Source organism: Manihot esculenta, chromosome 7, assembly GCF_001659605.2.
Source record: "Manihot esculenta cultivar AM560-2 chromosome 7, M.esculenta_v8, whole genome shotgun sequence".
Classification (NCBI taxonomy): Eukaryota; Viridiplantae; Streptophyta; class Magnoliopsida; order Malpighiales; family Euphorbiaceae; genus Manihot; species Manihot esculenta.
The window spans coordinates 23,214,957-23,241,104 of NC_035167.2; positions in this window are offsets into that span (position 1 = coordinate 23,214,957).

Genomic DNA, 26,148 nt, shown 5'->3' on the forward strand with positions numbered 1-26,148 from the left:
AAAAAAAAAAAACAAAATCAACAATGGGAGGGCAAGAACTCACCTTTGCCCGAAAAAGGAGAGCAAAACTCTCCCATTTTCGGACTGGAGGCCTCTTATAGATAGCTGACTAGACCACCTTCGGGGGCCAAAAGGAGAGCTCCCATGGCAGCACCATGTTCGGCGAACGAACATAAGGTTGGGCGGCCGAACCTGCGCTTTCCTTTCAAAACATTTTTCTTTCTTTTAAAAATTCTTTCACATAAAAACCAACAGTAAAACCATAAAATTCATTTTGTGAAAAACTTATTTTACTCTTCTAAGAGGTTTCAACATCCGAGATTCCGGATTCCAACAGAGATTCCATCGAAAGGTTGGAATTCCGACGCCGGAGTCTAGCAGGGTATTATAAGTTTCTTTTCGTCAAAACCGAAATGTAAAGTTACAGTCCTGCTAGGATTTTCGAAATCTAAAAGGTTAGTTTTGTTATCCTTCCTTTCGAATTAAACAAAGCACTCGAATCCTGAAAGGAAAAAACAAAGATCTTTTATTTTTTCACTGCGTAATTTTGGTTGCAGTGATCTCTGGGCTTCCTTACAAAAAGTACTTTAATAGCCCTTTAATAAACTATATTTTCAATACTTTCGGAACAAAACAAGCAAGGCATATGAACCAAAGTAAAAGTCACAGCATATGAGGAATCCCAATGAATAAAAAATTATAGTAAAGCCAAAGCGTGAATGCATCTAGCATATAATCACATACAATAACAACATTGAAGTGAAATTGAAACACCAAAATAAACTATTCTTCAGACAATCCCAACACAGAGATACAAGGTAACAATTCTTTTCACAAATATCAGACCCCTATAAACATCACTATAACATAAGGAAGTAATAGGACTAAAACAATCATCAAAGTATAAAACAATAGCAAACAGGTTATGTCCAAATGGAGGATGACATTCTCAAACTAAATCAAATCGACTACACAATAATAGAACTAAAAATTTCTAGTATAATCCATTGTATAACCTTCAATATTTCTCCAGGTCAAGAATAATCAAAATCAAAATAAAGGTAATTTACATTTATTTGACAAAGAGCATATATGAAAACTTGAAAAAGAATACGACCTTTGAACATCAATTTCTAGACTAGCATGATTGAGCAAAAATAAGTCTCTGCTATAGTAAAGTTGTTATTTAGTTTCCGACGGTGGTGGATCTGTTACGCCATTGGAGAAGAGCTAAGGTCTTGTTTGTGAGGGTGTATTTAAGTTGTTAGGACCTGGAATTGAGTTTCTTCTAGTTGAGAAGAAGAGGAGTATAGGGGTGTTAAGGGGATGGGTGTATTTATGAATTATGATTCGATTAAGGTAGGAGTCCTTAATGGAGCCTTTTGAGATAGGAGAAAAAAAGGGGTTCAGATGCAAGGTTGTTCAAGCTAGTCACAACATGTGGTTTTGTGAAGAATGGATATTGATGTGGAATTCCAAATTAACAATGCAACCTAAAATTTTAACATACAATAATATCAAATCACACTCTAAAATTAATTTCTAAGTAGTTGATCAGTCCAAATTTAGACCATTTTATCATGATGTTATTAATGTTAATTTACACTTTTTTCTGCCTAATTTTGTGGTTTTGATCTTATTTTGCAGAAAATGGTGTAAAGAGGCAATTTGGAGAAAATAGTCTTAAAACTGCCTAAAAGAGGATAAAAGAGAACAAGTAGTTTGCCTCAGGCAAAGTTGCAGCCGAAGTGAAGCCAAATAAGGAAAGTGCAGCCAAATAAGGAAAGTGCAGTAGCGAAGATAAATAAAGAAAGCGTAGTCAACAGATTAATTTGAAATTCAAATTTCAAATCTTCCTTCCCTTATTTAAAATGTGAAGACACCTCAACATTTAGTTATGCCTATTCAGGAAGCCAAATCTTAAGAATATGCACTTGCCTCTCAAGCATTCAAAATTCAAAATTTGAAATTCAAAAGAAGGCTCCACCTCACAAGGAAACTTAGGGCAACACTCTTCTCCTCTTACTTTGGGATCAAGCAAGCCGAACGCCTATATAAGAGCATCAACAAGCGCCCTACACACTTCTTCCTCATCTCAGATTCGGCGCAAGCTCTCCTTCACTCTAAGACCATTCGGCCATCTCTTCTTCATCTATTTCTTTTTATTTTTGGTTTTGTTTCAGCCATGAGTGGCTAAAACCTTTTTTTCTAGTTGAAGATTAGGTGAAACTTTAGTTGTTTTATGGAATAGTATATCTGAACACACATTGTTTACCTTTTGTTTTTCAGTATTTATGCAATTTCATGCTTAATTCCATTGTTGCTTTGTTGTTTAGATCTATATTGATTCTTGATTGCAAAGTAATAATTTATTAGTTTGGATAGTTTTGAGTCCGTAATTGCTTGGATTATTCAAACACAAGAACACTTGGTGTAAAAACTAAGGAAATTGCATGATCCAGCGATATCACTATACGTTTGGGTAGCTAGAATTAGGTCTCTCTATTTCTTAATACAATTGACAGTTGTTAGATGCCCAAGGCCCCAGGACGTTCCTTAGCAACTTGTTGATTAATGGTTAGTTAGAGGACATTCCCTAATTAATTTATGCTTAAGGAGAGATATGGTAGTGAGAAGCGTCTTCCATCTCCATAACTAATTTATTGAATCAAACAAAGGAACCAAAGTATCAATGATCAATCCCAACAACTGAAGTGGATCCAATTCTTCAACTAGAGCTTTTCTCATATTTGAATTTTTTTACTTTAATTATTTGCTTTATTTTATTGCTTTCAGTATTAGTTTAATTCAATCAATCTCAACACCCCTCTTTTTAATTCAATTAATCTCAACACCCCTCTTTTTAATTTACTTTCAGTTTATTTACTTTCAGTTTGTTTACTTGGTCTTGATAAGGAAAATAGGTAAGTATCAATTCCCTATGGATTCGATCCTTTTGCCACTATCTACAGTTGTAAAATTATTGATAACCAAAAAGATTATTTTTTACCGGTTTCGGCAACCGCACAGTCAGTAGTTTACTACACTCTTGATTAATAAAAAAAGAAGGTAGATAATTAACTAAGAAAAAAAGAATGGAATCACTATGAAGTTAATAATCTCGATAAGATACCAATTTTTGATGCGATACAAAGTTAAATAAAATTTTTATTAGAATTTTATTAATTAAAGAAAATAATTATTCAAAAAATAAGGGTGGGCGTGGCTACCGCTTAGAGTGATTTTTATAGCTTTTCAAACCCAAATTCTGATAGTAAAAGAATTAATTTCAATGTAGGAAGGTTTATTAATCAAACAGTCAAACCTTCCTAAACATGGATTATAAGAAAGATTATTTTTCTAGATGGACTAAGAGAACTAATCTCTATAAATTGGTTGGATGAATTTGGCTTCGAAAGTCGACTTAATTAATTTAAAATAAGAAATAAAATACTAAAAATAACAAATAATGGACCCACGTGCATTTTAGTCATACATACATTACACGATTTAAACTTGTGTTGCACGATCACATATTTTGAAGAGAGTACGACTTATTTTCTTATTCTCTCATACTTTCCAAATATAGTTCTCATCTCGTAAGTCTTAAATTAATCAATGGTAAACTCGATTTCTCATGATTTGGAGATTTGCAAATTGAATATTTAAATACTATAACAGTTTCAATGCGCTTTAAATTATTGAAAATTATTGCTCCTCTTATGATGCGTCAATTTCTCCCTTTTCAAGACGATTCGTCCTCAAAACGACATCCATAATGGCGAGAAAAAGGATCGATGTATATATACCCATCTTCACATTAGTTATCCATTTCAACAAGTGTAATGACAACTTGGATTTCTTGAAATTGATATACTAAAGTGCTTTTTATCTCATCTTTCTTCTATATGAGAATTTTTCATATTCATAATCACCATCTAGAATATGTTCAAATTGATCAACATCATCATTAGTGATTCTTTCGACTTCTTTTTGGATGGCTCTTTCTAAGATCTTCATAAAGTCATCAAAATTTTTTATGTAATTTTCAAAGGATTCATGTAGCCTCCTGCCATCTTCTCTTAATTCTTCACTTTCCATCTTGAAAAGATTTAAAAAACACAAACAAAAAACAAAGTTGATCCTCATACATGCTTCTCTCAAAAAGGTATTTACGCTTGTGTTTCCCTCATAAGTTGGCTTTTACGCTCTTATTGTAACGACCCGAAAACTGGACCGCTACCAGCGCTAGGGTTCAGATCGACTTAAAGTCACCGAAACCTATAGCAAGTCTAATGTACATTCTGTTACACCTGATAAAATCCCATACATTATTACGCAAAAAAAAAACTTAAACATTTCATGAACTAAGGCTCGACCTGTGCATGTATCAAAACTGAAATCATAAAACCCATACTAGAGCCCTCATCAAATGCTCCAGTATGGTAAACATCACATGTCTTAAGCTTAGTTCAAGCATAGCTCATAATTAAAACTTTTACATAAGGATCATGTAAATAGGGATTACAAGGACAAAACACTAGGGTAAAGCACAATTCTAAAACCATAAAACGATACATGTCCACAGTTATTCTATTACAAAGGACTATACCAGCAACTCAGCCGACTTTTTCGAGCTAACTCTAATTCTACAAACCTGGGGTTAGGGGAAAGGGATAATCTACAAGAGCCTAGTGAGCAGAACATAAAAACAGTTCAATGAATATATGATCGAATGAAATGTGTCACAACACAAACAATTCACATCAAGATGGATTTATCACCAGTAACCCTCTACAAGCTCCAATAGTGCCCGGCCCACTACGGGTACTCCTCAGGACTTCCTCTTAAACATATCATAACATATCCATAATGACAGTGGTGTAGAATGGACAACCCTAGTCTTTCCCTTACGTAGTACCAGGGACGTAGAATGGGCAGCCTTGGTCTTTCCATATCTATCATAACATATCATACTCGAGGGCTAATGGGTCATCCAACATCCATCCACAACAACAGTAGATTATGCAATGTATCATATTCGTGATTTCTAATGTAAACAATCTAATACCTATACATGGCATTCGTGATGCATGAGCATGCTTAAAAGTTTAAATTCTTTAAAATAATAGATAAGTTCAATTCTACTCACCTCTGGCTGACGCTCACCTAACACTGACGCAGTTATCTCACTATAGGCCTCTACGGTCTCCTAGGTCCGATCCTACACAGATGGACTCAAATGAGGGACCAAGCATAACCTTTACAAGACTCTGAACAACTCTCCAAGAACCCCCTAAAACATACCAAAACATGAATATGAAGCAAACAGGGGAAGGCTGGGCAGGGGACTTTCGGCGGTAGATTCGGCAGCCGAAGGTGCCTCATAGATCTAAAAGTCAGTGACTTTCAGGGGCAGGTTCGGCAGCCTAAACCTTTCACAGATCCGAAAGTCAGCAACTTTTGAGGGCAGGTTCGGCGGCCTAAACCCCTTCATAGATTTGAAAGTCCATACTTTTGGGGCCTCTACTTGCAAGGTCGGCGGCCGAACCTGGGTTCCCCAGTTTAGGCAGAACCCAATTCTGCCCTAGATACACAGCCACCAAAAGCTTTATTTGTCACCCACACAGCTAAAAGAAAGCAACCATACGTACTCAACACGTTTAGGGGCATCTAAGACTTGTCTAATCCCCATCATAATACATAAGAGGAAACATTCATCATCAATTCTAACCCAAACCCTAAAATTTAAAATTTAACAATTTGCATGCATCAATAACCCTTAAACCCCTTTAAAACTTGCTGAAAACTTCTAGAAAATAGAAGAAAGGCAAAGATTCAAACTTACCTCTTGGAGACACAAAGGTAACAGCAACCCAGCTTGGAGATGAAGGAAATCAATCTCCAGAGGTCTCTAAGGTTCAAAACTTTAGATTCAAACTCAAATCTTCAAAAACTAAGGAAAACTCATGAATTTTCTTAGAGATTTAAAGGAATTTCAGCAAGAACCCGAAAATGGAGAGGAAGCTCTCTCATTTTCGGGCTGAAGGCCTCTTATAGGTGGCTGGAGGAACCACATTCGGCGGCTGGAGGAACCACCTTCGGCGGCCGAACCTGGGGATTCCACTAAAACTCTTTTATTTCCTTAACAAAAATTCCAAACAATAAAACCAAAATTCATTTTATGAAAACCTTATTTTACCCTTCTAAAGATTTCAACTTCGAGATTCCGGATTCCGATAGAGATTCTGCCGGAAAGTGGGAGTTCCAACGCCAGAGTTTAGCCGGGTATTACATTCTTCCCCCCTTAAGAACATTCAACCTCAAATGTTCAACAAAGCAAACAAGCACAATATATTCATCAAGAAAACACATGGAAACATATAACACTTACTTTAAAAGAGATAGGGGTACTGCTTAAGCATGGACTCCCGGGTCTCCCAAGTGCACTCTTCCATGTTGTGGTGATTCCAAATAACTTTCACCATCATGATTTCCTTATTCCTCAGCTTTCTGATCTGCGTGTCTATGATCCTAATTGGCTGCTCAACATAGGTGAGATCTCCTAGGATCTCCACATCAGGTTTACTGAGAACCTTGCCCGGTGATAGAGTATATTTTAGTCCATATTATCATGATCTTATTGATGTTTATTTACATCTTTTCTACCTAATTTTATGGTTTTAATCATGTTTTGCAGATATTAGGTGTAAGGAGACAATCAAGAGAAAATGCTCTCAAACTGCCAAAAAGTGCCAAATCTGGAAAAGCCACCTTCGGAAGCACCTTCGGCGGCCGAAAGTCTCGTCTAGAGCCGAAAGTCACCCATCTTCGGCGACACCTTCGGTGGCCGAAAGTTTGCTCTAGAGCCGAAGGTCCAACCTCCGAAACTAAGCTTAGGCGGCCGAAAGTCCCCCCGAATTGCCTCTTCCTTATTCAAGAAGCCAAATCTTGGAGATTACATCTTTCCCACTTCATGCCATGCACATTCAAAATTCAAAAGGAGGCTCCACCTTCCTCTTTAGTGCATGAGTGGCAAAAATAATGTGAAGGAAACTTCTTGGACACACTTGGGCAACAATCAAAAGACCAAAAAGTCCTTGCAATGCAAATAAAAGGCTCATATTGGACCAAGGGCACTTTGGGCAACCTCTAAAAGATGCATGGACACCCAAGAAACCCTAGGCCACCTCTCAAGACATATTTAAAGGCCTTATGAAGACAAGAAGTGGCAGACTTGAAGAATTCAATCTCCCAACCTCTCCAAGGTTCGGCCGCCGATCTCCTCCACCATGTGCCACCGCCGGTTCCACCTTCTCCTCTTCTCTTCTTCTATTTTCTATTTTGGTTCAGCCATGAGTGGTTGAAACCCTAATCCTAGTTGAAGTTTGGTTGAAACTAAGGTTGTTTAAAGGGTTGTGAGATCTGAACATAAAGTGTTTGCTTTTGGTTTGTTCAATATTCATGCAATTGTGTGCTTAAATCTAAGATTGCTTTGTTGTTTTGATCAAATTGGCCACTTGATTCTTGATTGCAAAGTTAATTGATTGTTAGTTGGGATATTTGTTAGTCCGTAATTGCTGGAAATATTCTGACCTAAGAACACTTGGTGTAAAAACTAAGGAGTTGTATGATGTAGCACCATCTTCATGCGTTTGGAGTAGCTAGGATTGGATCTCTCTCATTCTTTATGCAATTGACAATTGTTTTGATGCCTAAGGCCCAAGGACGTTCCTTGGCAATTTGTTAATTAGTAATTGATTAGAGGACGTTCCCTAATTGATTTAATCATAAGGAGAGACATGGTGGTGAGAAGCGTTTTCCATCCCCATAACTAATCTATTGAACCAATCAAGAGAACATAAGTTTCAATGATCAACCCAAACAACCAAAGTGGATCCATATCTTCAACTAGACCTTTCTCATATTAATTTCCTCTTTTATTTTAATTGATTGCTGTTTTAATTGCTTTCAATAGTTGTTAGTCAAATCAATCTCAAAACCCCCCTTTTACTTTATTGCACTTCACTCTTATTTTGCTTTCAGTTACTTGCTTTCAATTGTGCTTTCAGTTGATCCTCTTGATCTTGTTTAGGAAAAATAAATAAGTACTCAATTCTCTGTGTATTCGATCCTTTACCACTATCTGCAGTTGTAAGATTGTTGATAACCATAGAGGTTAATTTTTACCGGCTTCGATAACCGCGAGTCACCCGGATTTGACACGAATTTCCATAACATAGAAACATGGAAAACTGGATGGATCCTCTCCATAGGAGCAGGCAAATCTAACTTGTAAGATACATTCCCAATCCTTTGCAGGATTTCAAAGGGCCCGATGTACCTTAGAGCTAGTTTACCTTTCTTTCTAAAACGAATCACCCCCTTCATAGGAGACACCTTCAGCAACACCATATCCCCCTCTTGAAAAACAACTTGCCTTCTTTGGATGTCTACGTAGTTCTCCTGCCTACTTGCAGCAGTTCTGATTCTCTCTCTGATAATAGGCACTACCCTGCTAGTGATCTCTACTAATTCTGGCCCTGCTAAAGCCCTTTCTCCCACTTCTTCCCAGCAGACAGGTGACCTGCACTTCCTCCCATATAGAGCTTCATAAGGAGCCATCCCAATGCTAGCATGGTAACTGTTATTGTAGGCAAACTCTACCAAGGGTAAATGTTGCCTCCAAGAACCACCAAAGTCTAGCACACACATCCTTAGCATGTCTTCTATAGTTTGGATGGTCCTCTCTGACTGTCCGTCAGTCTGTGGATTAAAAGCAGTACTAAAGCCTAGCCTTGTGCCCATGGCATTTTGCAGACTCTGCCAAAACCTGGAGGTAAACTGGGGTCCCTGATAGAGCATATTTTAGTCCACTTTATCATGATCTTATTGATGTTTATTTGCACCTATTCTACCTAATTTTGTGGTTTTAATCATGTTTTGCAGATATTAGGTGTAAAGAAGCAATTTGGAGAAAATGCTCTTAAAAATAACAAAAAGTGCCAAAATTGGAAAAGCCATCTTCGGTAGCACCTTCGGCGGCCGAACCTTCGGTCCAGAGGCGAAACTCAACCTCCTTCGGAAGCACTTTTGGAAGCCAAAACTGCCAGTCATCTTCGGCGGTACCTTCGGCGGCCGAACCTTTGCTCCAGAGACGAAAGTCACCCATGTTCGGCAGCACCTTCGGCCGCCGAACCTTCATTCCAGAGCCGAAAGTCCTGCCGCCGAAACTAAACTTAGGCAGCCGAAAGTCCCTCCGAACAGCCTCCTTCTCATTCAATGAGCCAAATCTTGAAGATCACATGTTTCCAACTCAGTGTCATGCACATTCAATATTCAAATCAAGGCTTCACCTTCCTCTTTATTGCATGAATCATGTGAAGAAACTTCTTGGACACACTTGGACACCAATTAAAAGACCAAAAAGGGCTTGCAACTCCACACATGCACATAGAAGACACAAGGGCACTTTGGGCAACCTCTAAAAGATGCATTAAACCCTAGGCAGCCTCTCAAGTCCTATTTAAAAGCTCCATAAAGACAAGAAGAGGCAATATTTCATACACGCAACTCCTTCAAGGGTCCGGCCAAGGCTTCTCCAAGGGTTCTTCCCCTTAGTTCTTCATCTTCTTGCTTTCTTTTCTTTTATTTTCTGTTTTGGTTCAGCCATGAGTGGCTGAAACCCTTATTCTAGTTGAGGATTGGTTGAAACTAAGGTTGTTTAAAAGGTTGTGAGATCTGAACATAAAGTGTTTGCTTTTGATTAGTTCAATATTCATGCAATTATGTGCTTAATTCTAAGATTGCTTTGTTGTTTTGATCAAATTGGCCACTTGATTCTTGATTGCAAAGTTAATTGATTGTTAGTTGGGATATTTGTTAGTCCGTAATTGCTGGAAATATTCTGACCTAAGAACACTTGGTGTAAAAAGTAAGGAATTGCATGATCTAGCAACATCTCATGCGTTTGAGTAGCTAGGATTGGATCTCTCTCATTCTTTATGCAATTGACAATTGTTTTGATGCCTATGACCCAAGGACGTTCCTTGGCAATTTGTTAATTAGTAATTGATTAGAGGACATTCCCTAATTGATTTAATCATAAGGAGAGACATAGTAGTGAGAAGCGTTTTTCACCCCTATAACTAATCTATTGAATGAATCAAGAAAACCTAAGTTTCAATTGTAATACCCGGCTAGAGTCCGGCATCGGAATTCTACTTTCCGATGGAGTTTCGGATGTCGGATGTCGGACGTCTCTAGAAGGGTTCGAGTGATGTTTTTCTAACATGTTTTTGGTATGTTTCATAGTTTTAAAGCATAAGGAAATGAGTTTTGGAGTGAAATGAACCAAGGCAGAAAAGCCAAGTTCGGCCGCCGAAGTTGAGGTTCGGCCGCCGAAGTTGAGGTTCGGCCGCCGAACATGCATGGCTTTCGGTTTCACGTGTGGCCGCCGAAGGTGGTCTGGCCAGCCACCTATAAATGGCCCTCAGTCGGTGAAAGGATCAACATCACCGTTTTCTTTCACTTGCTGAGGTGAACCTCTGTCCTTTGTGAGTATTCTTTCATGTTTTCATCCAATCTTGCAAAGATTTGATTAGTTTTTATGTTATGTTGAAGGTTTTAAGCTAAAAACTCAAAGTTGTGAAGTTTGGAGAGTTTGAAGGAGAGTTGCTCCAAAACTCCACATTAGGATCGTTCAGCTTCTTGATTTCAAGAGGTAAGTGAAGATCCTGAGCTTGTTTTTATGTTTTCTGAAGGTTTTATGGGGTTTTGGGGGAGAGTTGCATGAATAGGGTTCATTGTGAGGTTTTGATGATTTTATGCATAGAGCTTGTTTCTGTGTTGTTTGTGTTGTGTGTTTGGGGTGTTAATGTAGTTTCTGACCCCTTTGAGCATATATTGAGGTGTATGCAAGTTGAGGAAGTGAGGTGTGAAGTTGGAGAGGAGTTTGGTGCATGTGGCGAGAGGCAAGGCAAGTTTTTGCCCTGCTGATGAACTCAGGTTCGGCCGCCGAACCCATGAGGAGGTGGCTTCGGCTGCCCAAGTTTGCCCCCGAGCTTTTGGACTTTTGGCTCTGGAGGGAAGTTCGGCCGCCGAAGGTTAGAGACTTTCGTCTCTGGAGTGCCTTTCAGCCTCCGAAACTTGCCCCCGAAAGGGTTCGGCAGCCGAAAGTAGAGATTCGGCCGCCGAAGGTGCTTGAGTTTCGTCTCTGGAGAGGACGTTCGGCCGCCGAACCTGCCGCCGAAAGTGTTCTGTCCAGCTTTCCTTTGCATACTTTGCATGGATGTTAGAGTGAGTTTAAGGGGCATTCTTAGAGTTGTTCTTGCGTTAGTTTGGTCCCTCATTTGAGTCCACCTGTATAGGTACAAATCAGAGGAATCAGAGAGAGCAGCAGTGAGTACTGCTCCAGAGTTTTCAGAGCCTGCAGAGTCAGTCAGTCCAGATAGCCAAAGGTGAGTGGAACTAACCTTAACTCTTATAATTGCATAATGGAATGTTTTAGCATATCTCATGCATCATGATTATGCAACAGGTTGATTGCATTAGTATCCACAAATATGTTGCATTGCATAGTTCTTTGTTGATGTGGGTGAATGCTGAATGATCCAATAGTGTCAGACAGGAAGTCCAGGAGCCTTTGACTACGCCCTGGCAGGTATAGTAAAGACCAGGAGCCTTTGACTACGCCCTGGCAGTTATAGTAAAGACCAGGGCCTTTGACTACGCCCTGGCAATGGTAAGTACAGAGGTGTTATATACACATATACATATATGACAGGAAGACCAGGTGCTCAATTCTACGCCCTGACACAGAGTTACTGGGACTATGTGGTGACAGGTTTTGTAACAGCCCGCTTACCGGACCATCACCGGCACTAGGATCCAGATCGGCTTAAGGCCGCCGGGACCCGTAGAAGCCTACTGTCAACTCTGTGTACCTGATAAATCCCATACATGATCATACTTAAGCTTAAAACTGTTACTTACTCTTCTCTATTTTTTTTTTTTTTTTTTTTTTTTTTTGTTCTTTGCTTGACTTTCTGTAACACTGAAACTTTTCTCATCAACTAAGCCTGGACTATGCATGCTCTGTCTGTATGCACTCGAAGAGTGATACCTGCTATGGTACCATACTACAGAGATAGAAATACTACCATGCACCAAGCCTAGCTCTCATAACAACATTATCTCAAACATATATAACATAAAAGGATCATGTACAAAGGGATAACAAGCACTAGGGCCAAGCACAATGCTATAACTCAGTACATAACTTACTATTACATCATTTCTCTACATTACATAAACTGTACTGTACATCATTATCATGTCCACTAATCTATACTATTACATATGCCTTTTACCCTTGCTATTTCTTTCTCTTTCTCTTCTCTGAGGCCCTGAAAAAATGGGGTTAGGGAGAGGGATGAGCTGCTAAAGCCCAGTGAGCGGAATCTATAAAACAAATCACATTTAAAACATGCTCTCATATGATGCATCACTGCACAAACATTTCACATCTCGGAGTGGACATGATCCCAAAACTCCCTCTGTCAGTGCCCGGCCCCCAAAGGAGCTCACACAGGTCTTTCACTAACTACTCATGGTGCCCGACCCTATAAGGGCTCTCACAGGACTCATCCAAGGTCAATGCCCGGCCCCAAAGGAGCTCACACAGGACATACAATAATGACAGACTTATGGGCTATTGAGATCGCCTCGGTCCAATCCACATATACAAGTAATAATGCAATGCATCAACTTGGTGAATACTAATGCAAAACATCCTACATAACATGGCATAATGATGCATGAATCATGCTAAAACAGTTCTTAACTTTTAAACTAAAGTTCTGTTCCACTCACCTCTGTCAACTGCTGAGCAGTCTCTGTAACTCTAACTCTGTGGGCCTCCTTGGTCTCTCGGGTCCGTACCTACACAGGTGGACTCAAATGAGGACCAAACTTACTTAAACATAACTCCTACTATCTCCCCAAAACCCCTCTAAAACATCATAGGCATGCATGGAAAAATGGGCAAAAGAAGGCTGGACTGGGCACTTTCGGCGGCTGGTTCGGCGGCCGAAACCTCCCTCCAGAGACGAAACTCATGCATGTTCGGCGGCACCTTCGGCGGCCGAAAGTCTCATCCAGAGACGAAACTCATGCACTTTCGGCGGCCGAACTCCCTCTTTCGGCGGCCGAAAGCCCCTTTCTCACCCAAAAGCCTAGCTTTCGGGGGCAAGGTTTGGCAGCCGAAACTGCCTCCACAAGGGGTTCGGCGGCCGAACCTTGCTTCGGCGGCCGAACCTGGATTCTCCAGAAAGGCAGAATCCGAGCACAACTCATGCTCTCAGCCTCCAAACTCCTATCAAACACCCAGAACATGCATACCAACACTTCTGAACTAACATATAACATATCTCATGCATATAGAGGCCTAAAACCTAGTTCAAGCCCCAAAAACAACAACAAAACGCATATGAGCAACATAGGCTCAAACTCATGCTTATACCCCAAAACATGCCATAAACTCACTAAAACTTCTTAAAACTTACTTTAAACATAAGGGGAGGTGAGGATCCATGCTTACCTCTTGAAGAACTAGAGGATTGATGATCCAAGCTTGGAGATAGGAGAAAACTCAATCAAACTCTCCAAGTGCTCAACTTTGCTTCCTTTTGCTCAAATCTCTAAAACAAAGCTCAACTCAAGTTAAAACATGCAAGATTTGAGGAAAACATGAGAAATCACACCAAGGAGAGCTTGAACCTACCTTTGACCCAAAAACAGAGTGTTTACCACTCAAGTCTCGGGCAAAGGGGCTTTTGTAGTGGCCAACCGACTCTTCCTTCGGCGGCCTAACGTGCATGCGAAACCATGCAACTTTCGGCGGCCGAACTTCACCTTCGGCGGCCGAACCTGGCTTTTGTCCCCTTGGCCTTTTCATTGCAAAACTCAATTTTCTTAACTCAAAACATGCAAACATGATAAAACACGTAAAAACATCTTAAAAACCTTTCTTATACCCTTAGGGCAAGCTCCGACATCCTCGAATCCCGACTTCCAACGGAAAATCCGCCGGAACGTAGGAATTCCGATACCGGGGTCTAGCCGGGTATTACATTCTCCCCCCCTTAAGAACATTCGTCCCCGAATGTTCCTCTCTAACTCAAAACAACATAACATAAAGCACAAAAAGAACAAAAGAAGCTAACAATAACCTCAAAAGAGATGGGGGTACTGTTGGAGCATAGACTCTCGTGTCTCCCAGGTGCACTCTTCTATGTTATGGTGGTTCCAGAGGACTTTCACCATCGGGATCTCCTTGTTCCTTAGCTTTCTGATCTGGGTGTCAATGATCCGCACTGGTTGTTCTACATACGTGAGATCACCTAGGATCTCCACATCTGGTTCGCTGAGAACCTTACTCGGATCTGACACAAACTTCCTTAGCATCGAAACATTGAAGACTGGATGGATTCTTTCCATAGACATAGGTAAATCAAGCTTATACGACACATTTCCGACCTTCTGCAAAATCTCAAAAGGTCCAATGTACCGCGGAGCCAGCTTACCTTTCCTCCCAAACCGAACCACCCCTTTCATTGGAGACACCTTCAACAAGACCAGATCCCCCTCCTCAAACTCTATGTGCTTTCTGCGAACGTCTGCATAGCTCTTCTGCCGACTCACAGCAGTCTTGAGCCTCTCTCTGATGATGGGCACCACCCTGGTCGTGATCTCTACTAACTCAGGCCCTGCTAGGGACCTTTCTCCAACCTCTTCCCAACAAACTGGTGACCTGCACTTCCTCCCATACAGAGCTTCATATGGGGCCATCCCTATGCTAGCATGATGACTATTGTTGTAGGCAAACTCCACTAAGGGTAGATGCTGCCTCCAAGATCCGCCAACATCTAGCACACACATTCGAAGCATATCTTCTATGGTCTGGATGGTCCTCTCTGACTGTCCGTCAGTCTGTGGATGGAAAGCAGTGCTGAAGTCTAATCTTGTGCCCATAGCCTCTTGCAGACTTCGCCAAAACCTGGAGGTAAACTGGGGTCCTCTGTCAGACACTATAGAAACAGGAGCCCCATGTAACCTCACAACTTCCTCAACATATACCTGCGCTAGCTTGTCCACAGAGTAGCCACTCCTGACAGGAATGAAGTGAGCAGATTTAGTCAGTCTATCCACAATCACCCATATGGAGTCTAGTCTGTTGGACGTCGCCGGTAACCCCACTACAAAATCCATGGCTATATTCTCCCATTTCCATTCTGGAATCGGCAGTGGGTTAAGCATTCCAGCCGGCTTCTGGTGCTCTAGCTTCACCCTTTGACATATCTCGCAGGCTGACACAAACTGTGCCACTTCTCTCTTCATTGCTGGCCACCAATACACTCTTTTCAGATCTTGATACATCTTGGTGGCTCCAGGGTGAATGCTATATCTCGCATTATGAGCTTCTCTCATAATGTCTCCTTTCAAACTGATGTCGTCTGGTACACATAGTCTATGCCCGTAGCGGAGAATCCCTTGGTTGTCGAATCTGAACTCTTCGCTCTTGCCTGACTGAACAGTCCTGGCAATCTTAATCAACGCTGGATCCTCATGTTGTTTCTGAGCCACCTGCTCCAGAAACACGGGTGTAACTTTCATCTGTGCAATCAAAGCACCTATACCAGTTAACTCTAACTGTAGCCCTTCCTCAACTAACCTGTAGAAGTCCTTCACCACCGGCCTCCTTTCTGCTGTAATGTGGGATAAACTGCCTAATGATTTCCGGCTCAAGGCATCGGCTACAACATTTGCCTTTCCCGGATGATACTGGATCCTGCAATCATAATCACTAAGCAATTCCACCCACCGTCTCTGTCTCAAATTTAACTCCCTCTGACTCAGGATGTGCTGTAGGCTCTTATGATCTGTAAAGATCTCACATTTCACCCCATAGAGGTAATGCCTCCACATCTTGAGTGCAAAGATAACAGCTGCCATCTCAAGATCGTGTGTTGGATAGTTCAGCTCGTGCTTCTTCAGCTGTCTAGAAGCATAAGCTATTACTCTGTCATTCTGCATTAACACACAACCTAATCCCACTCGGGACGCATCACAGAACACTGTGAAGTCTTCATCACTAGTAGGCAGAGCTAACACCGGTGCTGAAGTTAATCTGCTCTTTAACTCTTCAAAGCTCTCTTCACATTGGTCAGACCATGTGAATCTCTGGTTCTTTCTGGTTAATCTGGTCATAGGAGCCGCTATCTTAGAGAAGTCCTGAACGAACCTCCTGTAGTAGCCTGCCAAACCCAAAAAACTCTTGACCTCTGTCACTGTGGTGGGTCTAGGCCAATTGGCTACAGCTTCTATCTTCTTGGGGTCCACTGCTATACCTTGATCTGACACTACATGCCCCAAGAAGGAAATGCTCCTTAGCCAGAACTCACACTTGGAGAACTTGGCATATAAACCATGCTCTCTCAAGGTCTGCAGGACTATCCTCAGATGATGGGCATGCTCCTCTGCATTCCTGGAATACACCAAGATATCATCTATGAAGACAATAACAAAGTGATCCAGGTACTCTCTGAACACTCGATTCATGAGATCCATGAATGCTGCAGGGGCGTTAGTCAACCCGAACGGCATCACTAAGAACTCATAATGCCCATATCTGGTCCTGAAAGCTGTCTTAGGTACATCCTCTTCCCTAATTCTCAGCTGATGATAGCCCGATCTCAGATCTATTTAAGAAAAACAACCTGCTCCTGCTAGCTGGTCGAATAGATCATCGATCCTGGGTAGAGGATACTTATTCTTGGTAGTGACTTTGTTCAACTGCCTGTAGTCGATACAAAGTCTAAGGGATCCATCCTTTTTCTTGACAAACAACACTGGAGCACCCCAGGGTGAGGTACTTGGACGGATGAAACCCTTATCTACCAACTCCTGTAGCTGCTCTTTCAACTCTTTCAGCTCTGCTGGTGCCATCCTGTAGGGAGGAATAGAGATCGGTCTGGTACCAGGCACTAACTCTATCTCGAACTCTATTTCCCTCTCAGGTGGTAGTCCTGGAAGCTCATCTGGAAACACATTTGGGAACTCTCTGACTACGGGCACTGAACTGGGGTCCCTAACCTGACTGTCTAGCTCTCTCACATGTGCTAGATATCCCTGACATCCCCTCCTAAGCAACCTACGAGCCTGTAGGGCTGATATCAGACCTCTAGGCGTGCCCCTCCTGTCTCCTCTGAAGACAAACTCAGATCCATCCTCATCTCTGAACTTAACTACCTTGTCTCTGCAGTCCAAGGTAGCACCATATGCAGATAGCCAATCCATCCCTAGAATGACGTCAAAATCTGTCAACTCTAGAACCACAAGGTCAGCTGGAAGGCATCTACCATCTATAAATACTGGACTATGTCGACAGACTGTCTCTGCCAACGATGGATCACACTTAGGGCCACTGACCCATAGGGGACACTCTAACCCAGACGTCATCAAACCCACTCTCTCTATGGCTCTGGGAGCAACAAAGGAATGCGAAGCACCAGGGTCTAACAAAGCATACACCTCAGAACACCCAATGAGGAGATTACCTGACACCACGGTGTGAGAAGTGTTTGCCTCCTGCTGTGTCATCGTGAAAATCCGCGCCGGAGCGGACGGACCTCCACCTCTGGGACCCGCAGATGAAGAGGCTGACCCTCTCCCTCTGCCTCTGCCCTGTGTCATAGCTGAAGCTGGTGGCTGTGGCATGCTAGCTGGAGCTGTCTGCTGGGATGGTGCCGTGAAAGATGCCTGAGGGCACTCACGAGCCATGTGTCCCTCCTGGCCGCACCTGTAACATCCTGTAATCCCCAAACGACAAACTCCTCTGTGCGCTTTACCGCACCTACCACACACTGGTACCTCTGAGCCTGAACTCATGCCACTGCCTAATCCCAGACCTGCTTTAATCTTATTCCAGAACTTATTCTTCCTCGACTTCTGCGTGGAACCACTCCACTTCTTACCACTGGAAGTTGCTGCACCCTGTGAAGAGGGATCTGACTTACCCCTACCTGGGGTCTTAGAACCAGAAGACTGTGCCGGCTGCTGTTTCACTGTACCCTGTATAATGGCACTAGCCTCCATCCTCCGTGCTAAATCCACCACGGTGTGGAAACTCTCCCTCTCGGCTGCATGGATCAAAGAGGAATACCTGGAATGCAGTTTCATAGCATACCTCCTAGCCTTTTTCTGTTTCGTATCATAGGCCTGTCCTGCATACCGCAGCAACTCCAGAAACCTGTCAGTAAACTCATTAATACTCATATCCTCTGTCTGCTTGAGCTGCTCAAACTCTATCATCTTTAGTTCTTTCGAACTATCTGGGAATGCCCATCCGGCAAACTCATTAGCAAACTCCTCCCAAGACATGTTATCCAACCTAGGGTCCACATAGACGCCAAACCATTCCTTCGCCTTCTTACATTTTAAAGTGAACCCTGCCATTTGAATGGCTCTGGTATCATCTGCCCCTAGCTCATCTGCTATCATCTTGACTGCTTTAATGTACTCAAACGGATCATCTCCTGATTGATACTTAGGAGCATCTAACTTTAGGTAATCAGTCATCTTTACCTTGCTCCTCACAGATGGGCCAGGTTGAGGTGTTTGGATAACTGGGGCTTCTGGTTGTACCACTGGTGGTGGTGGGGGAGGTGCAGAACTTTCTGGTGTAGAGTATGCTGGACTGGGGTAAAAAGGTGAGGGTGGATACATGGGATATGGTGGATATGGGGGGTAATACGGTGGATAAGGCATATATGTGGGATATGGGTGAAAACTAGGAAAATCCGATGTACCTCCCATCGAATATCCTGGGCCCTGTGGGTAGGGCTGATAGTGGGGTGGATAATCATACCCCGAGGCCTGACCGCCTCCCTGTGATGATCCCACATCCTCCTCCATAGTGCCAACACCTAACCCTCCATCCCTTCTTGGATCCACATCCATCTCTTCCCTTGTATCACTAGATCTTCTTCTCTGTTCTGTCTCCCTCCTGCTTTCATCAAAAGACCTTCTAGGGTCCCTTGATGATCTTTCTCTGCCTGCCCTTTGGGACATAGCTCTTGGCAAAGCAGGGGGACGCCCTTCCATACCCTCATTCTCGGGCGGAGCTCCAGTCAATCTAGCTGATCGACGGGTTCCTCTCATCTTAGCGTCTGAAAACATAACATAGCATATCATTAAATGCACATGCATAAAATCATGGCATAACACATCAAGACAGGACTCAACATCCTATCCTAGTGGACATGATCTTCCTATTGTGCTTGCCCTCTAAAACAACCTCTTTCCGATGTGAGATATCTCTAATCCCTGAGCATCTTAGCTCAGCACACCGTACTCTAGAGGCCCTATGCTCTGATACCAATCTGTAACAGCCCGCTTACCGGACCATCACCGGCACTAGGATCCAGATCGGCTTAAGGCCGCCGGGACCCGTAGAAGCCTACTGTCAACTCTGTGTACCTGATAAATCCCATACATGATCATACTTAAGCTTAAAACTGTTACTTACTCTTCTCTATTTTTTTTTTTTTTTTTTTTTTTTTTTTTTTGTTCTTTGCTTGACTTTCTGTAACACTGAAACTTTTCTCATCAACTAAGCCTGGACTATGCATGCTCTGTCTGTATGCACTCGAAGAGTGATACCTGCTATGGTACCATACTACAGAGATAGAAATACTACCATGCACCAAGCCTAGCTCTCATAACAACATTATCTCAAACATATATAACATAAAAGGATCATGTACAAAGGGATAACAAGCACTAGGGCCAAGCACAATGCTATAACTCAGTACATAACTTACTATTACATCATTTCTCTACATTACATAAACTGTACTGTACATCATTATCATGTCCACTAATCTATACTATTACATATGCCTTTTACCCTTGCTATTTCTTTCTCTTTCTCTTCTCTGAGGCCCTGAAAAAATGGGGTTAGGGAGAGGGATGAGCTGCTAAAGCCCAGTGAGCGGAATCTATAAAACAAATCACATTTAAAACATGCTCTCATATGATGCATCACTGCACAAACATTTCACATCTCGGAGTGGACATGATCCCAAAACTCCCTCTGTCAGTGCCCGGCCCCCAAAGGAGCTCACACAGGTCTTTCACTAACTACTCATGGTGCCCGACCCTATAAGGGCTCTCACAGGACTCATCCAAGGTCAATGCCCGGCCCCAAAGGAGCTCACACAGGACATACAATAATGACAGACTTATGGGCTATTGAGATCGCCTCGGTCCAATCCACATATACAAGTAATAATGCAATGCATCAACTTGGTGAATACTAATGCAAAACATCCTACATAACATGGCATAATGATGCATGAATCATGCTAAAACAGTTCTTAACTTTTAAACTAAAGTTCTGTTCCACTCACCTCTGTCAACTGCTGAGCAGTCTCTGTAACTCTAACTCTGTGGGCCTCCTTGGTCTCTCGGGTCCGTACCTACACAGGTGGACTCAAATGAGGACCAAACTTACTTAAACATAACTCCTACTATCTCCCCAAAACCCCTCTAAAACATCATAGGCATGCATGGAAAAATGGGCAAAAGAAGGCTGGACTGGGCACTTTCGGCGGCTGGTTCGGCGGCCGAAACCTCCCTCCAGAGACGAAACTCATGCATGTTCGGCGGCACCTTCGGCGGCCGAAAGTCTCATCCAGAGACGAAACTCATGCACTTTCGGCGGCCGAACTCCCTCTTTCGGCGGCCGAAAGCCCCTTTCTCACCCAAAAGCCTAGCTTTCGGGGGCAAGGTTTGGCAGCCGAAACTGCCTCCACAAGGGGTTCGGCGGCCGAACCTTGCTTCGGCGGCCGAACCTGGATTCTCCAGAAAGGCAGAATCCGAGCACAACTCATGCTCTCAGCCTCCAAACTCCTATCAAACACCCAGAACATGCATACCAACACTTCTGAACTAACATATAACATATCTCATGCATATAGAGGCCTAAAACCTAGTTCAAGCCCCAAAAACAACAACAAAACGCATATGAGCAACATAGGCTCAAACTCATGCTTATACCCCAAAACATGCCATAAACTCACTAAAACTTCTTAAAACTTACTTTAAACATAAGGGGAGGTGAGGATCCATGCTTACCTCTTGAAGAACTAGAGGATTGATGATCCAAGCTTGGAGATAGGAGAAAACTCAATCAAACTCTCCAAGTGCTCAACTTTGCTTCCTTTTGCTCAAATCTCTAAAACAAAGCTCAACTCAAGTTAAAACATGCAAGATTTGAGGAAAACATGAGAAATCACACCAAGGAGAGCTTGAACCTACCTTTGACCCAAAAACAGAGTGTTTACCACTCAAGTCTCGGGCAAAGGGGCTTTTGTAGTGGCCAACCGACTCTTCCTTCGGCGGCCTAACGTGCATGCGAAACCATGCAACTTTCGGCGGCCGAACTTCACCTTCGGCGGCCGAACCTGGCTTTTGTCCCCTTGGCCTTTTCATTGCAAAACTCAATTTTCTTAACTCAAAACATGCAAACATGATAAAACACGTAAAAACATCTTAAAAACCTTTCTTATACCCTTAGGGCAAGCTCCAACATCCTCGAATCCCGACTTCCAACGGAAAATCCGCCGGAACGTAGGAATTCCGATACCGGGGTCTAGCCGGGTATTACAGGTTTACTCTTGATGTGGATTGTCTGTGTTATGATGCATTCCATCATATCATATTTTAATGAATTGTTTTACTGTTCTACTCACTGGGCTATAGAGCTCATCCCACTCCCTTAACCCCAGTCTTGCAGGTTCAGTATACAGTGTACAGGGGAGGTTCAGCAAAGTGCAAAAAGAGAAAAGAGATATGTAATAGTTTAGAGTGGACATGTAATATTAAAGAGATGTACTAGTTGTGTTTTCAGTTACAGATGTGCTTGAATTAGTAGTTTGTGTTGTAAATCTGTTGTTATGTACATGATCTGTATATGTATATGTTTTACAGAGTATGTGAAAAAACCAGGCTTAACAGGTATGGAACAACCCATCTAGAGCAAGCTCTAGTCAGGGGTACAGAGTACAGAGTACAGAGTACAGAGTACAGAGTACAAAGTACAGAGATAGTGCATGCACATGTTAAGCCTTGGTTCAGAAAAGAGTTTTTATTTTCATAGAAAATGTATGATCATGTATGAGATTTACAGGTACATAGAGAGTATAGCAGGCTTGCTACGGGTTCTGGCGGCCTTAAGCCGACCTGAATCCTAGCGCCGGTGACGGTCCATTTTGGGGTCATTACAGATTGGTATCAGAGCCCTAGGTTCACATGGTCGGACCTATGGAGAGAGTGTCGGGCTCATAGAAGCTAGAGGAGGTCAAGCACAATAGGAAATCATGTCCACTAGGAGTTTTTATTTTCACAGAAAATGTATGATCATGTATGAGATTTACAGGTACATAGAGAGTATAGCAGGCTTGCTACGGGTTCTGGCGGCCTTAAGCCGACCTGAATCCTAGCGCCGGTGACGGTCCATTTTGGGGTCGTTACATCAATGATCAACCCAAACAATCAAAGTGGATCCATATCTTCAACTACACCTTTCTCATATTGATTTCTTCTTTTATTTTAATTACTTGCTATTTTAATTGCTTTCAATAGTTGTTAGTCAAAACAATCTCAAAACCCCCTTTTTTACTTTATTGCACTTTACTCTTGATTTGCTTGCCTTCAATTGTGTTTTCAGTTAATTCTCTTGATCTTGTTTGGGAAAAATAGACAGGTATTCAATTCTCTGTGGATTTGATCCTTTACCACTATCTACAGTTGTAAGATTATTGATAACCGTAGAGGTTATTTTTGACCGGCTTCAAAAATTGGCGCCGTTGCCGAGGAATTGATTTAACTTGTTTATTTTTCTTTTCATGACCAGATCTGAGCATAGGGACACTCTGCCCTTTGATCCAAAAATTGAACGCACAATCAGGAGGCTAGGAAAGCAAGCCTCAATCGCAGAACCTTCTGCCCAACATTCGGCCGCCGAACCATCCCAACATTCGGCCGCCGAACCTTCCCTGCCACAGCAACCGAATCTTGCACCAATGGCAGAACCTAATGCACAAGCTGCTGCCCCCAATGGATATGCTGTACAGAACCAAATCATTCAAGAAAATCCAGCAATAAGGCCACAAGTGCCAAGGAAAAGAACCATGAGGGAGTTAGCAACACCTATAGGTGATCAAGCACCTCTTTGCATCACCTATCCACCTCTTACAGTTCCCTTTGAACTTAAGACAGGCTTGATTCATCTTTTTCCTAAATTTAGAGGTAGAGAGAATGAAAATCCACACAAACACTTGAAAGAATTCAACATTGTCTACTCATCCATGAGACCTCAAGGGATCTCTGAAGATCATGTTAAATTAAGAGCTTTTCCCTTTTCATTAGATGACTTTGCTAAAGATTGGTTATTTTATTTACCACCTGGATCTATAACCTCTTGGGATGATATGGTCCAAACCTTTCTGGATAAATACTTCCCACCATCTAAATCAATTGGCATAATAAGAGAAATTACTAGCATAAGACAGAAACAAACTGAGGACTTACATGATTATTGGGAAAGGTTTGAAAGACTGTGTACAGGTTGTCCACAACATGATATGTCAGACAGGTCTCTCATATAGTTCTTCTATGGAGGATTGCTCCCATCAGAAAGAAAATTCATAAATGTAGCTTGTGGAGGATCCATTGCAGACAAGACACCAAGAGAGATGAAAGAACTGATCTCCACACTTACAGCCTCATCTAGGCAATATGGAGAAGAAAAAAAACTGCAAAGAGCCAATGAGGTAAGTTCCTCTACTATTTCTGAACTGTCAGCTGTTATGAAAGATTTCGCTATAGGATTGTCCAACAGATGCAAGCAGCCCAGCAGCCTAGGCCATGTGGGATCTATTCATATGTAGGACATCCAACTGATCAATGTCCTACACTGCAAGAAGACAGCCAACAAGTCAATGCAATTGGAGGGTACAACCAGCCTAGACATGATCCATATTCAAATACATACAACCCAGGTTGGAGAGACCACCCCAATTTCAGCTATAGAAGGGCCAACAACACCCAGAACTACGAAAGAAATCAAGCCCAACCAGCACCTCAGAACTCTAACCAGAGCCTTGAAAAGATGATGGAAACATTGATAAACATCATGCAAGGCGTGCGACAAGACATAGGACAAATGGCCACCTCTCTAAGCCAATAGCAATCCCAAGGTAAACTCCCTTCTCAAACTGAAACTAACCCAAGACAGAATGTCAGTGCTATTACTTTGAGAAGTGGAAAAGAGTTTCAAGATGCTAGTTATGAGCAAGAGAAGCAAGTTGCGCAAGAACCAATGCAACCTGAAGCCATTCATGTGCAAACTGAAACACCTCCTACGCAAAGGGCTGATCCAAAAGTAAGTTTTCACATTCCACCTCCTTTTCCAAAGAGATTTGAAAGAACACAAAAAGAAAAAGAAGAAAAGGAGATCCTTGAGACTTTCAGAAAGGTGGAAATCAACATACCTCTGCTAGATGCTATCAAGCAAATCCCAAGGTACGCAAAATTCCTCAAAGAGTTGTGCACCAACAGAAGAAAGCTAGCTGCAAGAGAGAAAGTAAGTGTAGGTGAGGTTGTCACTGCTGTTATTAAAAGAGAACTCCCTACTAAGTGCAAAGACAAAGGCATGTTTGCTATCTCTTGCAATATTGAGAATGTTGGAATCAAGAAAGCTATGTGTGATCTTGGTGCTTCTATAAATGTTATGCCTCTCTCCATCTATAAATCTCTGAATGCATGTGCACTAAAAGACACAAGAGTTATGATCCAATTAGCTGATAGATATGTGGTATATCTATTAGGTGTTCTAGAAGATGTGTTATTACAAGTAGATGAACTTGTCTTTCCTGCAGATTTTTATGTGATTGATACTAAGGAAGATAGTTGTAATGCTAGTTCTGATATCCTTCTTGGACGTCCTTTCTTGAGTACTGCTAGAACTAAAATAGATGTGCATGATGGTACTTTAACCATGGAGTTTGAGGGAGAAGTGATTAAATACAATGTCTATGATGCCATGAAATATCCACATGATATGTCACCTGTCTATGGTCTTGATATTGTTGACTATTTGAGCCAGGAAGTTTTTGATGAAAATCAAGATGATATTCTTAACAATGATTTCTACCAAGAAACTGATCAGGTGCAGATTGAGAGCCAGAAAGAGACTGTCTGCAGCATCCAGCAGATAGATATTGCGCAAGCTGAAACCATCCTTCGGCCGCCGAATCCAGTCCCCTTTCGGCCGCCGAATCCTACTGACTTGCAAACACCGAATTCTGCTTCGCAAACTGAGACCGACGCACTGACTGAAGACACTTTTCATCCGCCGAACACAGGCAATCTTTGGCCGCCGAATCCGACTACCTTTCAGACGCCGAATCTTTCCTCTCAGCCCCCAGCACAGACTGAAACCATGAGTTCTCGGCCTCCAAACTCAACTGACCTTCGGCCGTCGAATACAGACATCTTTCGGCCGCCGAACCTTGTTCCACAGACTCCAACGCAAGCAAGCTCTTCCAGCTCACCTCCTTTGCAATCAAGTCAGAAAGTACCAGAATCAGATCTGAACCCTCTTCTAGACCATCTGAAATACATGTACCTAGGAGCTAACAAGACACTACCAGTGATAGTGTCCAATGAGTTAAGCCAACATGAAGAAGCAAGCCTCTTGAAGGTACTGCAGAAGCATAAAGGAGCCATAGGGTGGACTATAGATGACATAAAAGGTATTTCTCCTTCCACATGCATGCATAGAATACACATGGAAGATGAATGCTAGCCAGTTAGAGATGCTCAAAGAAGACTAAATCCACCCATGATGGAAGTAGTAAAGAAAGAAATAGTCAAGCTCCTTTATGCCGGTATCATATACCCAATCTCTGATAGCAAATGGGTGAGTCCTGTGCATGTAGTCCCAAAGAAAACTGGGATTACCATTGTGCCAAATGCTGAAGGAGAACTTGTTCCCACAAGAGTTCAGAATGAATGGAGAGT